Here is a 15,000-nt window from a genome sequence, read left to right on the forward strand (position 1 = left end):
GTTGAGTTGTTTACACAATCTTATCCTCGGTTAGCAATTGCCAAATAGGGCTTTTTTCTACTCAATCTTGTTGTTTAGTGCCTCACCATGTTTAACTCTGTTCCTGATATACATATATACATAATAACATGCGTACACACATACACACACACACACATATATATATATATATACTTACAGTATGACATAATATATGTACACCTATACATATAGTTTTATAAACAAATATTATTTAATGTACACAGTATAAAAATACGAGCCACTAATAATTTCATGCATTGGAGACGCGAGTCTAGGTAGCTTTTTATAACATGCCTTGAGCCGCTAGATAATCCTCGGGTTTCATGCTTATGGCCAATTTAATTCATAAATCAGGACGTAGGCACAAGTAAAATCACGATTTTATATAAAACTATATGTACGGGTGTGTGTTTGTGAGTGTTTATATGTGTATATATGCAATGTATGTATGTCTCTTCTATTTTTTAATTATTATAAATCTTCCACTGAAGAGGGAGCCGGTTTCCAACAAAGAGACAAGGCTCCATGTACGTGCGTATGGATATCTCGATATGACGCATGCTGTAGTAGCCAAACCATTTTGCAATACAATTCGTTGAAAAGATAATCCCGAGAATAAAAATTTAATAACAAGTTACAGTGATGTTGAAAGTTGAACCACTCATAATATGAAAGAATATTGTTACTTAGATTGACCAGATTTCGCCGATGAAAAGTTGTATATCGCCTGAGGAGATGACGCTGTTATATAATAATAAGAAATTATGTAATACTGCATAATGAATTCCGCAATATTAAATAAATAACCACGCCGTTGAAACGCTTGCAGTACTGTTTTCAGCTGTTCATTCTTATTTCTTTACTACATGAGTCACAGCGTAATATGTAGCAGTTATTTCATTGATACATGTTCGGGTTTACCGGCTTATAACTTCGCATGGACAATTATAAAATCCAGTTGAATGATTTGGAGCATTTATGTATTCCTTTGGAGTCACCTGTTAGTGTGATATACATGGAGGTTTTGGTTAATTTGTTAAAATACAAGCAAAATAGACCAGACATAACAATCTGGGATTGAAGAAAGAAATTCTGTACGATAGTAAAAATCATTCGCGTATCTGATGTTAGCATAACGATTACGGAAAAGTAAACATTTCTGCCGAACTTATGAAAATTCTGCTGTTACTTCACTTTGTATATAGCTTTACATTTATATCTATTATTATTACTGGAATACTTGGGAGTGTAAGTGACTCGGCTCCAATCTTGGGAAGTTAGACTTCAAAAACCAGAAAGGATACGGCTAATTAAGAAATTATTGCTACGAGATGTTAATACCACTGTAAAAATATGTAAAACATTCCAGTAGTTTTACATGTAATAAGTGCATGTAGACACATGTAGACATATGTATGAGGTGTACATATATATACATGTGTGTGTGTATGTGGTGTATATGTGTGTGTACGTGTCTGTGTGTGTATCAAAACACACAGTTTCAGGATCCACACATTCAATGACATTCTTACTTTCACATATGGAAGCGTGTAATCATACATACACAAATATACCTACGTACGCATACACAGATACATCCAAACACATGCGTGCGCGCACACCCACGCGTGCGCACGCACACACGCACACGTATATACACACAACAATCCAAATTGAAGTTGTCAAAATTCCAACGAAAGAGTCATATTTCTGGACGAGAAACCGGTTCTCTATACGGGAAAGACTTTAGAAATATCGCCAGAACATACATACATGCATACATACATACATACGTACATACATACAAACATACATACATACACATACATACATACACATACATACACATATATACACACACATATATACATGCACATACGTACGTATGTACGTACGTACATACATACACACACATACATACGTACATACATGCACATACATACACATATATGCATGCATACACATATATGCATGCATACACATATATACATGCACATACGTACGTAAGTACGTATGTACATACATACACACACATACATACATACATACATACATACATACAATACATACACATACGTACACACATACATCCATACACATACATAGAAACATGCATACATACATACATATATACATACATACACACACACACACACATACGTCCATACAAAGAAAAATCATACATACACGATTGAATCTTCATTTGTTCCTATCATCATGGGTGCATAAGGTTATGTACCTACAAATTTGCACAATAAAACTAGAAATACTCGGCTTCACGGAAAAAGAGCAAAAAAAAAACTTGACGCGGATTCTCCAAATTCAGTCCATTAGTGGCACAGTAAAGATATGTAAGACATCCCCAAAAATTTCCATCTAAGATTCTTTAAATGAATAGATGCACACACTTGTGTCTATGCATCGACAGTTCAACCAGCACACCAACTCATCCACATATTTACAAACATCGGGAACTGTCTTAACTCTAAAGATCCTGTCGCTTTATTAGCGACCGATTTGAACTCTTTCAAGAAATGCTTAAATAAAACTCAAAATTTAAAAAAATCAGGCTTATAGGTTCTGTACTTTGGCTATAAATTTTCATTTTCACCTTTCATCATTGGTGTATTAGGCTATGTAATCTGGGATTTGCCCCAAAACTTAGAAAAGCTACGAAAAAAAACTGATGCACATCCTCCAAATCCAATAGGGTTCCAGAGGAAATTTTAAAGTCATTCCGAGATCCGTTAAATGAATATATGCATATTGCTGGTTATGTGCATCTACAGAAATACGTATGCTAAAAGTAATAAAGCACACACAAACACACAAACGCGTATACGCGGGTCCAAACCCTTAACTACTAAAGTGACATGTTCACACGGACCATACGTACAAGTGCATACACCAACATGTATATGCACACACTAACTCAACTACATATTTTTCAAATCCCGGGAACAGTGTTAACTCAAAATCCATCTTGTCACTTCGGTAGCGACAGATTTGAACTCCATTAAGAACTGAAATAAATTTACAATTCAATAATAAACACACATTTTATGTTACAAACACAGATAAGGCGGCATACTGACAGAATCGTTGCCGCTTCGGCCAAAATGTTTAACGGCATTTCATCCGTCTTTACGTTTTGAGTTCAAATTCCGCCGAGGTCCACTTTGCCTTTCATCCTTTTGGGGGTCGATAAAATAAGTACCGGTTATGCACTGGAGTCGATGTAATCAACTTACCCTCTCCTTCTTCCGTCTTCCCCGAACCTGCTGGCCTTGAGCCAAAATTTTAAACCAATACTTCAAGTATAAATCTTTTTATTTAGGGTTGTTCACCTTACAACAGGCCTTCTGCTATTGGTTTGTGTTAAATACATTGCAATCAGCGATCACATACCTGTAAAAACACAGACGCAGAAGGATAGATGTAAGGTCAATAACAGTACTGTATGTGAGCGTGTGTGTGTGTGTGTGTGTGTGTGTGTGTGTGTGTACGGTAAGATAGAAAGACTTTGAGATCAGGAGAGGTTGAGATATCTATTACGAGACATGGGTTCGTATTCCACCTTATCTTCACATATTTTTCTCATAGTCATACAGACTTTATTATCAAGTTTCGTTTTATTTATAAACATAAATGTGTATGCGTGTATATATATATATGTCTCTTCTGTAGATCTATCTGTCTGTATGTATGCATGTATTAGCACTTTATTTATATATATATATATATATATATATATATATATATATATATATATATATATATAAAGCATAACGTACATACGTATTTGTATGTGAATACGTGCTTATATATATATATATATATATATATATATATATATATATATATATATATATATTTATATATATATATATATATATATATATATATATATATATATATATATATATATATTTATATATATATATATATATATATATATATATATATATATATATATATATATATGTATATATATATATATATATATACGCGCGCGCGTACATAACCAGTGGGCTTGTGCGTGTCTATGTATGTGTACGATAATATACGTGTTTGTATATACGTGTATCTGTACGTGTAGCAAAGGAGTGTATTGCGTACTTCCTTACTGAATCAATACCCGGTTCTCATTAAGAATGCGCCGAGAACGAGGTGCGTAAAACGAATACGGGAAAAGGGAAGGGAATATGAGACTGCGGGTGCCACGCTACCCGTTCATTTTATACACTTTCCTACTTTCTGACCCGGTTCATCTAATGAGAACTTTGTGTATCAGCAGCCAATGATAAACCGTTTTTCTAGCCGGATTACTTGACTTTAAGTAATCCGGCTGGAAATCCGATCGATGAAACGTACTTTTGTGTCGATAACACTCCAAGCATTGCCTGTCCAGTAAATTGGTACACATTCGTCAATATTACATTTTATAATTAAGGCGGCGAGCTGGCAGAATCGTTAGCACGCCGGGCGAAATGCTTAGCGCGGTATTTTGTCTGTCTTTACGTTCTGAGTTCAAATCGTGCCGAGATCGACTTTGCCTTTCATCCTTTCGGTATCGATAAAATAAGTACCAGTTGAGCAATGAGGCCGATGTAATCGACTTGCCCCCTCACCGAAATTGCTGGCCTCGTGTCAACATTTGAAATGGATACGATATTTTATAATTAAGGCGGCGAGCTGGCAGAAACGTTAGCACGCCGGGCGAAATGCTGAGCGGTATTTCGTCTGTCTTTACGTTCTGAGTTCAAATTCCGCCGAGGTCGACTTTACCTTTCATCCTTTCAGGTTTGATAAATTAAGTACCAGTTGCGTATTCTAGTAATCGCGAAATCGGTCGATACATAGTTGAGTTATTTAAAAGAAAGTTGGTTTCTTCTGATGGTTGCTTTCCTCGCATTCAGTACTAAAATGTGTTCGTTCGGGAAGTCTAGTGTGTGGCATTATTCTATAGTAATGCCCTTATATAAATATCACACATGCATACGTCAAGATCACCAGCATCTATCTCTCACACACACAGCTCCTCGTTCTTTGATCACCGTTCTTTCTCCCCCTTTTGTTATCTCCCCCTTTTCTTAGCTCGCCTGTGTAAAATTTCTAACTTCCGGTCAGCCATAGCTATGATTGACCGTTGACCGAACACTATTCAATTTTTTTCTCCGTGTTTTTCTCCTTGTTTTCTCCGTATTTTTTTCTGTTGAAGAGCGTAGCTCGAAACGTTAAAGACTTTCCGTATTCCCGAGCGTCATACTAATACATCCTTTTGTTGTTTACACCACCTGTCCTCGTCTGTTGTTGTTTTTTCGTACATTCTCCCCCCTATATATATATATATATATATATATATATATATATATATATATATATATATATATATATATATATATATTTTTTTAGTAATACCTCTAAGGTGGATGGCTAAACCGCAACAAGTCGTACGGGACTTTTTTCTATGCGAGACTATTTATGACACACACTGAATTAAATTCATTGGGGGTGAGAGGTTTTAAACTCACTGGCCGATAAATTTCTTAGTGTCTGCCTCACGTGGTCTTGATGTCGCATGATCAAAATTAACGTGAGTTATTTAGACATAGGCAAATTTATTAGAATATTGTTGCTGAAGATCGGAATGGGGGAATTCATACCCTTAACCGTGAAACATCGTACCCAATTAACTAAAGGCAGGTTTGTTTTTACTCTTCTCTTCTGTTTTTTGTTCTGTGTGTGCCATAGATATCGCTATCCATTAGAGGAAAATTTGTAGTTTGGAATCAGTAGTTCTTTGACTGCTATTTCTGAATTCTCAGTATGTTGGAGAAGCAGGCTACTGCTAATCCCTGTATATTTATGATTATATATATATATATATATATATATATATATATATATATATATATATATATATATATATATATATATATATATATATATATATATATACACGGTAAAAGAAAATACCGGAGGATCAGAAAATTATGATTTTATTCATCATATTCCCTTCTCAGATTCAAACATTTATTGCAGTGCTCCTTCAGTTTTTCTAAGCCCTGTAAAAGAACTCGGAATCTTGGGCTTCCAACCAGGACTTTCGTGATACCCTTAAAACCAGGAAACTTTTAGCACCTCTTCGTGTGTGTGTGTGGACTGTGGCCAGTGGACTGTGGCCATGCTGGGGCACCACCTTGTAGGGTTTTAGTCGAACGCATAAACCTCAATACCTATGTTTTATATCTTTTCTTTTTTTCTTTTTTTGAAGACAAGTACTTATTCTATTGGGGTGCTTTTGCCTAACCGCTAAGTTACAGGCACGTAAACAAACCAGTTCTCGTTCTCAAGTGGCGATGGGGGACAAACAGGCACAAAGAGGCACACGACTGCGGTCATGCTGGAGTACCACCTAGAATTTTTTTTTTGAATAAATCGACGCCAGTACTTATTTTTAAACCTGTTACTTATACCATCGGTCTCTTTTGCTGAACCGCTAAGTTACGGGGACGTAAACACACCAACGCTGGTTGCCAACCAGTGAAGGAGTGGGGAGACAAACACAGACACAAAGACACACATAGATACCTAATACATACATATATATATATGTATATATATATATATATATATATATATATATATATATATATATATATATATATATATACCTGATCGAACGCCACGCATCCTTTTCCAAGTAAGTTTTATCTTATATATATATATATATATATATATATATATATATATATATATATATATACGACAGGCTTCTTTCAGTTTCCGTCTAGTAAATCCCTTCACAAGGTGCCACGCATTGAGCTTCTAATTTGTATTTTGATCCACTTCCATTTCATCCTATAATAATTCACATTCTAATGTATATTCCATTGTGTTTACTTAACCACATTTTCTTATAAATTGGCAAAATGTTTCTTGTTGTTTTTTTGTTTTGCTTCTTTGGCTTCACAATGTATTTTATAAGATAATACCAATGTTATGACATACACCAGATTGTTTTCAGTAACAATATGGCCTTTAGATGTATGCTTATTATTTATTTGGCACATATCTGCAAAAAGTAAATAGCTTTTGAGCAAAAATCTTGGAACGCATACACAGACGCACGCACACACACACACACACACACACACACACACATCTATATAAATGCACATATATATATATATATATATATATATATATATATATATATATTTTATTGCTTTTTATAGTCGCTCTCTCAGATATGCCTTCAAGTGCCCGGATAGCCACTCTTGCAAGCTACGCAGACGATACAAAAGTCTCGCAGAAAATACAGAACTCCAGTGATGCTGCAAACCTGCAGCAGGAATTGGAATCAGTTTACGGATGGGCTGAGGACAATAATATGCAGTTTAATGCTGAAAAATTCCAAGCCCTGCGCTACCAACGTCCAAAACTGAATATTAAACTTACAGAGTACACTGGTCCACAGGGAATTTCAATCCCAGAGCCTAAATCAGTGAAAGACCTGGGTATCGACATGAGTGATGATACCTCTTTCCAAGTGCACATTACCAGAATGGCAACAAAGTGCAGACGATTGGCTGGATGGATCCTGAGAACATTCAGAACCAGAGATAAGGAAACCATGATGATACTCTGGAGGACATTCGTCCTCAGCCGCCTGGATTACTGCTCACAGCTGTGGTCACCCACCAGTCTGAAATTAACAGCAGACCTTGAAGCAATCCAGAGGAGATTCACAAAGAAGATTGTCTCTTTGCAACTGCTCAGCTACTGGGAAAGGCTGAAACAGCTAAGACTCTACTCCCTGGAGAGAAGGCGGGAGAGGTATGCAGTAATATACATCTGGAAGATCCTGGAAGGAATTGTGCCAAATTTTGGCATTGAAGGCTACACCAATGCTAGAACGGGACGACACTGCATAGTGCCAAAGATCCCAGCAATGCCATCGCGCTTCAGGACCAGTTACTGCAACAGCTTGGGATTCAGGGGCCCACAGCTTTTTAATATTCTCACAAAGAGCCTGAGGAATCTGCACGAAGTAGATGTAGGAGTTTTTAAATCAAAGTTGGACTTCTTCCTATCGAGAGTCCCAGATGAACCTACCTCGCGGCAGGAGGTGCAAATGAGGGTTGCTAAATCAAACTCCATTCTTCACCAAGTGTCACATATTGTAAGAGGCTCCCTGTAATAACAGTGTAGCAACACGGTGGTGCATCAGCATGGCCGCAGCTCTAAGCTGAAACTTAAAAAAAAAAATTAAATTAAAAAAAAAAAAATATATATATATATATATATATATATATATATATATATATATATATATATATATATATATATATATATATATATATATATATATATATATATATATATATATATATATATATATATATATATATATATATATATATATATATATATATATATATATATATATATATATATATATATATATATATATATATATATATATATATATATATATATATATATATATATATATATATATATATATATATATATATATATATATATCGTAAGCGTGGCTGTGTGCTAAGAAGCTTGCTTACCAACCATATGGTACCGGGTTCAGTCCCACTGCGTGGCAGGTTGCGTAAGTGTCGTCTACTATTGCCTCGGGCCGACCAAAACCCTCTGAGTGGATTTGGTAGACGGAAACTGAAAGAAGCCCGTCATATATATATATATATATACATATATATATATATATATATATATATATATATATATATATATATATATACCCAGGAACTGAAGAATCTGAAAAAAAAAAAAAAGGACGTTACACAGAATAATGAAAACATAAGAACGATGTTGCTATAGAGTGTAAACCAGCTGGGAAAAGTTTTATCAGAAAACTGAGAAATCATAAATTTCACTCCTAAGCTATTTGGGTGGCGCTGCGTATATATATATTTATATATATATATATATATATATATATATATATATATATATATATATATATATATACATATATATATACATATATATGTGTATATGTATATGTATATATATATACATAATATAATAGAGGATAAAATCTTTATAAGAATTTATCAAGTAGTCAGCGTGAAAAAAAAACCCATAAGGAAAAAAACTCATTGTTTTTTTCCCATAAATATATATAATTTATATAAGGCCATTAACTATATAGTAATGCCTCACGCTTAGAGGGACTAAATAAGTCAAAAACTACCAAAAAAATAAGCAACATATTTACCGAAAGCGAGGAAATGCAGCTTTCAAAATTAATCTCTTAAAAACATTTAACTTAACGGCCGTTAAGTTAAATGTTGCTTATTTTTTGGTAGTTTTTGACTTATTTAGTCCCTCTAAGCGTGAGGCATTACTATATAGTTAATGCCCTTATATAAAAGAATTATATATATACATATATATATATATATATATATATATATATATATATATATATATATATATATATATATATATATATATATATATATATATATAGTTAGCGGGTATGACACAGTGACATGCACCCTTAACGAAATTCCGAACTAGTTTCAGTGTAACAGATGTAGCCGTGTGAATTACCGGTACTCGCTATCATACGATTTTCCCTGCAGTCACTATATTACAATTTCAGTCCCATGTCTTGGGGTTATTCGATGCTTATACTAAAAAAGATAACTTGCCCAAGATGTCACAATGTAGGATCGAACCTAGAATCCCATGACTGCGAAGCGAACATCTTAGCTTTGCTCATGAAATAGTATGAGACTTGATGGATTAGAGACTTAAGCGGTAGTCTGAGAGACTCAACTATTCTTTTGTAGTAGTGTGTGTGTGAGTGTGTGTGTGTGTGTGTGTGTGTGTGTGTGTGTGTGTGTGTGTGTGTGTGTGTGTGTTGGGGGGGGGGGGCTGGTGTGTCGGCGTTATATCGACAGACTGCTGGGAAGGTTAAACTGATAAGGTGATTGAAGACAGATGTCGGGGGTTCGTTGGACAGGCGAAGCTGGGGACAGGAAATTCGAACGGAGAACTGTCGAAAAGTTGAGATGACAAACATTAGATAAAAATGGTTAACTGAAAGGACTGCAGAGTGATGTGTGTGTGTGTGTGTGTGTGTGTGTGTGTGTGTGTGTGTGTGTGTGTGTGTGTGTGTGTGTGTACGTGACATATACTCTACAAAACCCGAGAAACTGAACCTATGAACATATAGCTTGGGAAGGACCTTTGATCCTTTATATATATATATATATATATATATATATATATATATATATATATGTATATATATATATATGTATATATATATATATATATATATATATATATATATATATATATATATATATATATATATATATATATATATATATATATATATATATATATATATATATATATATATATATATATATATATATATATATATATATATATATATATATATATATATATATATACATATATATATATATATATAATGGCTGAGTAGTTAGAGCGTCGAGCTCACAATTATAAAGTAGTAAGTTCGATTTCCGGACCGAGCTGTTTGTTGTGTTCTTGAGCATGTTGCTCCAGTTTTTCCACTTCACTCAGCTGTAGAAATGAGTTGCGACGTCACTGGTGCCAAGCTGTATCGGCCCCTTTGCTTTTCCATTGGATAACATCGGTGGTGTGGAAAGGGGAGGCTCATATGCATGGGTGACTGCTGGTCTTCTATAAACAACCTTGCCCTGGACTTGTGCCTCGGAGGGTAACTTACTAGGTGTAATTCCATGGTCATTCATGACCGAACGGGTCTTTACCCTTTTCTTTATACACACAAACACGCGTGTTTGGCAGGCGAGGTTACGTCGAAGAAGTTTTCTTCCCAACCATATGGTTCTGGATTCAGCACCACTATGTGGCGCCACACGCGAGTGCTTTCTACTATAGCTCCGCGCCAATCAGTCTTGAGAGTGGATTTGGTAGACGGAAACTGAAAGTAGCCTGTCATGTATACATATATATGTATGTGGGTGTTTGTGCGTGTATGTGTGTGTGTTTTTTATGTATGTGTGTCTATGTGTGTATGTGTGTCTTCGTGTTTGTCTCCCAGATCGCTCGACAGCGGAGTTGGTTTGTTAACGTCCCCGTAACTTAGCTAAAAGAATGAGTACCAATCTTAAAACGTTCAAGGTAGTGTTCAAGCATGGCCGCAATCCAATGACTAAAACAAGTAAAAGATAATAGATATATATTGTGGATCTTTGTGTTCTTCGTCACAGTTTACAATTTTGTTCCAATTGCTTACCACACAGCCACTCCTGCGCCTATATATATATAGGATTAGATAAATCAGGGGACAACTGATGAAGGGAATGTTCTTTATGTTGCACGTCTCGTTTCTCTGTTGTTGTTTTTTTCGTTGTCCGAAAAAAAGTTCGTTTTCTATGTTTTTGTTATTTTATGATCTCGTTTCTCATTCTGTCCACGTTTTTTTTATGTCCTGTACCCATGTATGCATGTATATATATATTTATATATAAAACAAATAATAAATGAGTATATGCATATATACGTACAGGTATGTGCATACCTACGTCTACCTGTATATATAGGAGCATATCTGGGTACAGGACATTGCAAACAAAACGTAGACAGAAAAATAATAATAATCAGAGCACAGAAAACACACAGGCCACATAGAGAACATTTTCCTTCATCAGCTGCCCCCATTCTAACACAGGCGTTTCGATGTGTGTGCGTGTGTATGTACATATATGTATGTATATATGCATATATTTATATATTATTTATATTATATATATATATATGTGTGTAGGTATGTACATATATGTATGTATACATGCGTATGCTCATATATCATTTGTGTTTTATGAAGAGAAGTTGGCGATCGACACCCATTTCATAAAAATTGAATACCTCCCTTCGCTTCTTCATCTGTTTTTCTCTTTCCCTCACATACTCTTATATTCTCATCTATTTATCTATCAATCTGTCAATTCATCCATCTATATACATATCTATCTACCTCCCTTCTTAACTATATCTATCTATCTATATATTTCTCTATTTGTCCATCAGTCTGTTTATATATCTATTCATCCAACATTCTATCTACTTATCTACCTATCTACCCATCTACCATCTATCTATCTAGCTATCTAGCTATCTCTCTATCCATCAATCTATCTATTCATTCAGCATTCTGCCTATTAAACTACATATCTATCTATCTATCCATCTTTCTATTTGTCTGTCTGTCTATCTATCTATTTATTTATCTCTCTATCTACTCATCCATCTATCGACCCATCTATCTAACTATCTCTCTATTTATCTACCCATCTTTCTATCTCCCCACCTATCTATCTCTCCATCCATCTATCTATCTCTTTGTCTATCTATCTATCTATCTATCTATCTATTTATCTATCTACCTATCTATCTACCCAACTACCGACCTACCTATCTATCTACCAATCTATTTATTTCCCTACTCGTATATATATCTACCTACCAACTTAACTATATCTGTCTATCTATTTTCCTATACATCCATCCATCCATTTACCTATCACCTGATTTATCTACAAATGTATGCACCCCTTCAACGACCTCGCCTTCAACTTATCTATATATCTGTCGACCCATCTATCTGTCTTACTCTGTGTGTGTGTGTGTGTGTGTGTGTGTGTGTGTGTGTGTGTGTGTGTGTGTGTGTGTGTGTGTGTGTGTTTCTTCTGCCTCGAGTTCGCTGTTTCTTCTTTGTACTGACTGCTTTTGTAGGAGGTTAAGGAGGAAGCTTGAAGCGGCGCAGCGCGAGTTTCCGCAACTGGCGGCTGTGACGAGGCGTTGTCGGGACGGAAGGAGAAAAAAGTGGTACTGACGGCGGTAATGGTGGTGGCGGTGGTGAGGGCGGGGTGAGGGCGGTGGTGGTGGTGATGGTAGGTGCTGCTACTGGCAGCGGCGGCGGTGGTACTGGTGTGCGTTGCTGGTGGGTGGTGTTGGTGATGATGGTGGTGGTGGTGGTGGAGATGGCGGTGGGTTTTCCTTAGTGATAGTGATGTGTTGCTGGTGGTGGTGTGGTGGTGATGGTGGCGTTAGTGGTGGTACTAGTGGTGGTGGTCGTGGTGGTGATGTGTTGATGTTGATGGTGGCGATGGTGATGATAGTGACGGTGGTGGTGGTGTAGCGGTTTTAGTGGTTTCGGTGGTATGTTTGTGGTGATCCCGTTCATCCTCGATGTGATGGAAGTTGTGGTTAGTGGTCGGAGCGTTGGTTGTGGCTGTAGTAGTAGTAGTAGTAGTAGCGGCAACGGTAGTAGTAGTACTGGTGGTGGTGGTGGTGGTGGTGGTGGTGTGGTGGTGGTTGCGGTGCGGTGAGGTAAGCTCATAGGGTTATGTATATATCTGTGATGGTAGGGGTAGCAGCGGTGGTGCTGAGGACGGGAATAAACAGAGGTTGCGGTTGTAGTTGTGGCTGTGGTAGTGGTAGTGGTTTTTACTGGTGGTTGTACAAGTGATCGGGGTGGACGGGTGGGCAAGTTGGATCGTGAAGATGGGGGTTATGGTGGGGGGTTGTAATGGCACTGGTGGTCCCGGTGGAAGTATGAGGCGGGGAGGGGGAAGAGGGTGTTTGTTGAGGAGGATGGAGATGGTGATGATAGTGATGCTAGTGGTGGTGGTGGTGGTGGTGGTGGTGTGGCGGCGGCGGTAGTTGCCGTCGTCGTGACGAAAGAAGGCGGGGTACAACTCCGTACGTAACTTGAAAAGGCACCGGTGACGGGGTAGTAGTAGTAGTAGTAGTGGCGGTGGTGGTGGTGGTGGTGGTGGTGGTGGTGGTGGAGGTTCTAATGGTGATTGGTTAATCGTCGTAGCTGATATCGGATTGGTCGGGAGTCCCTGGCATTGCTGGTACGATGTCAACGTTAGCGGAACGGGGGAGGGGTGAGGAAAGACCCCGAAGAACATATATATATATACATTTGTATACACGTACACACACACATTCACACACACACACACACACACACACACACACACACACACACACACGTATAGTATAATACATGTGCACACACGCACACACACACACACACAAGTGACATCAGTCACTTCACACACGAAACACACACCTCGCACACGCACAATACACTACAAAACAAATTCACACAATTTCCCTACCCCTCGACACACACACCCCCGTATAGTATAATGCATATACACATATATAAAAGAACTTACTGAACACACACACACACACACACACACACACACATACATATACACATATATATATTCACATACACAAAATACTCACACTACGTCGCAAACACACGAGACCCAACAATAACTTCACGCATGAGACATACAACGTGCACACACGCACACAATAACTTACATTACAATATAAGCTATCTCTCACTCGCTCACACACACACACACACACATGTACACACATATATACATACATACATACATATATACATACACACACACTCACACGCACCTCCTGAAGAGGGAAGCAATGATAGTTTTATCGTTGCCGCAGTTGTGACAGCGGCAACCTTCGAAAACGGCCATGGACCCCACCCCTGCTCAAAGCAAATACACACACACACATACACACACACACACACACACACACACACACACACACAGACACACACACACACATGCAAGATCAGTAAAGTTTGAAATGCTGTAGGAACAGTTAAACCCACCACCACCACCACCACCACCATCGATACTACTACAACTTCTACTACTACTACTACTACTACTACTACTACTACTACTACTACTACTACTACTATTACTACTGCTACTACGAAACGACAACAACAATGACATTTGTAAGATTAACAAGGGGAAAGAAATTGCAAGGTGAAATTTTTAAAATCGCCGACAATCACAGCGATTAATTAATTCATAATTTATTGGCCACAAGGGCCGCAGA

General features: G+C 36.9%; 1 protein-coding gene and 1 long non-coding RNA gene across 2 annotated transcripts in view; one reads left to right on the forward strand and one right to left on the reverse strand.

Moving 5' to 3' along the window:
* Positions 1-3,066: 3,066 nt before the first annotated feature.
* LOC149134317 (uncharacterized) lies at positions 3,067-8,696 on the reverse strand. The gene is made up of 2 exons (XR_016242753.1): positions 8,610-8,696; positions 3,067-3,429 (listed from the first exon to the last, which is right to left on the reverse strand). It is a non-coding gene; the product is annotated as an uncharacterized LOC149134317 (long non-coding RNA).
* Positions 8,697-13,925: 5,229 nt separating this feature from the next.
* LOC106874952 (pyrethroid hydrolase Ces2e) overlaps positions 13,926-15,000 on the forward strand; it is a 156,262-nt gene continuing 155,187 nt past the window's right edge. The window contains exon 1 of the mRNA XM_089356080.1: positions 13,926-15,000. This exon is cut by the window's right edge and continues 2,534 nt beyond it. The gene's annotated coding sequence lies outside the window, so the exon portion shown is untranslated.

Source organism: Octopus bimaculoides, chromosome 8 (assembly GCF_046866305.1).
Source record: "Octopus bimaculoides isolate indiv1 chromosome 8, ASM4686630v1, whole genome shotgun sequence".
Classification (NCBI taxonomy): Eukaryota; Metazoa; Mollusca; class Cephalopoda; order Octopoda; family Octopodidae; genus Octopus; species Octopus bimaculoides.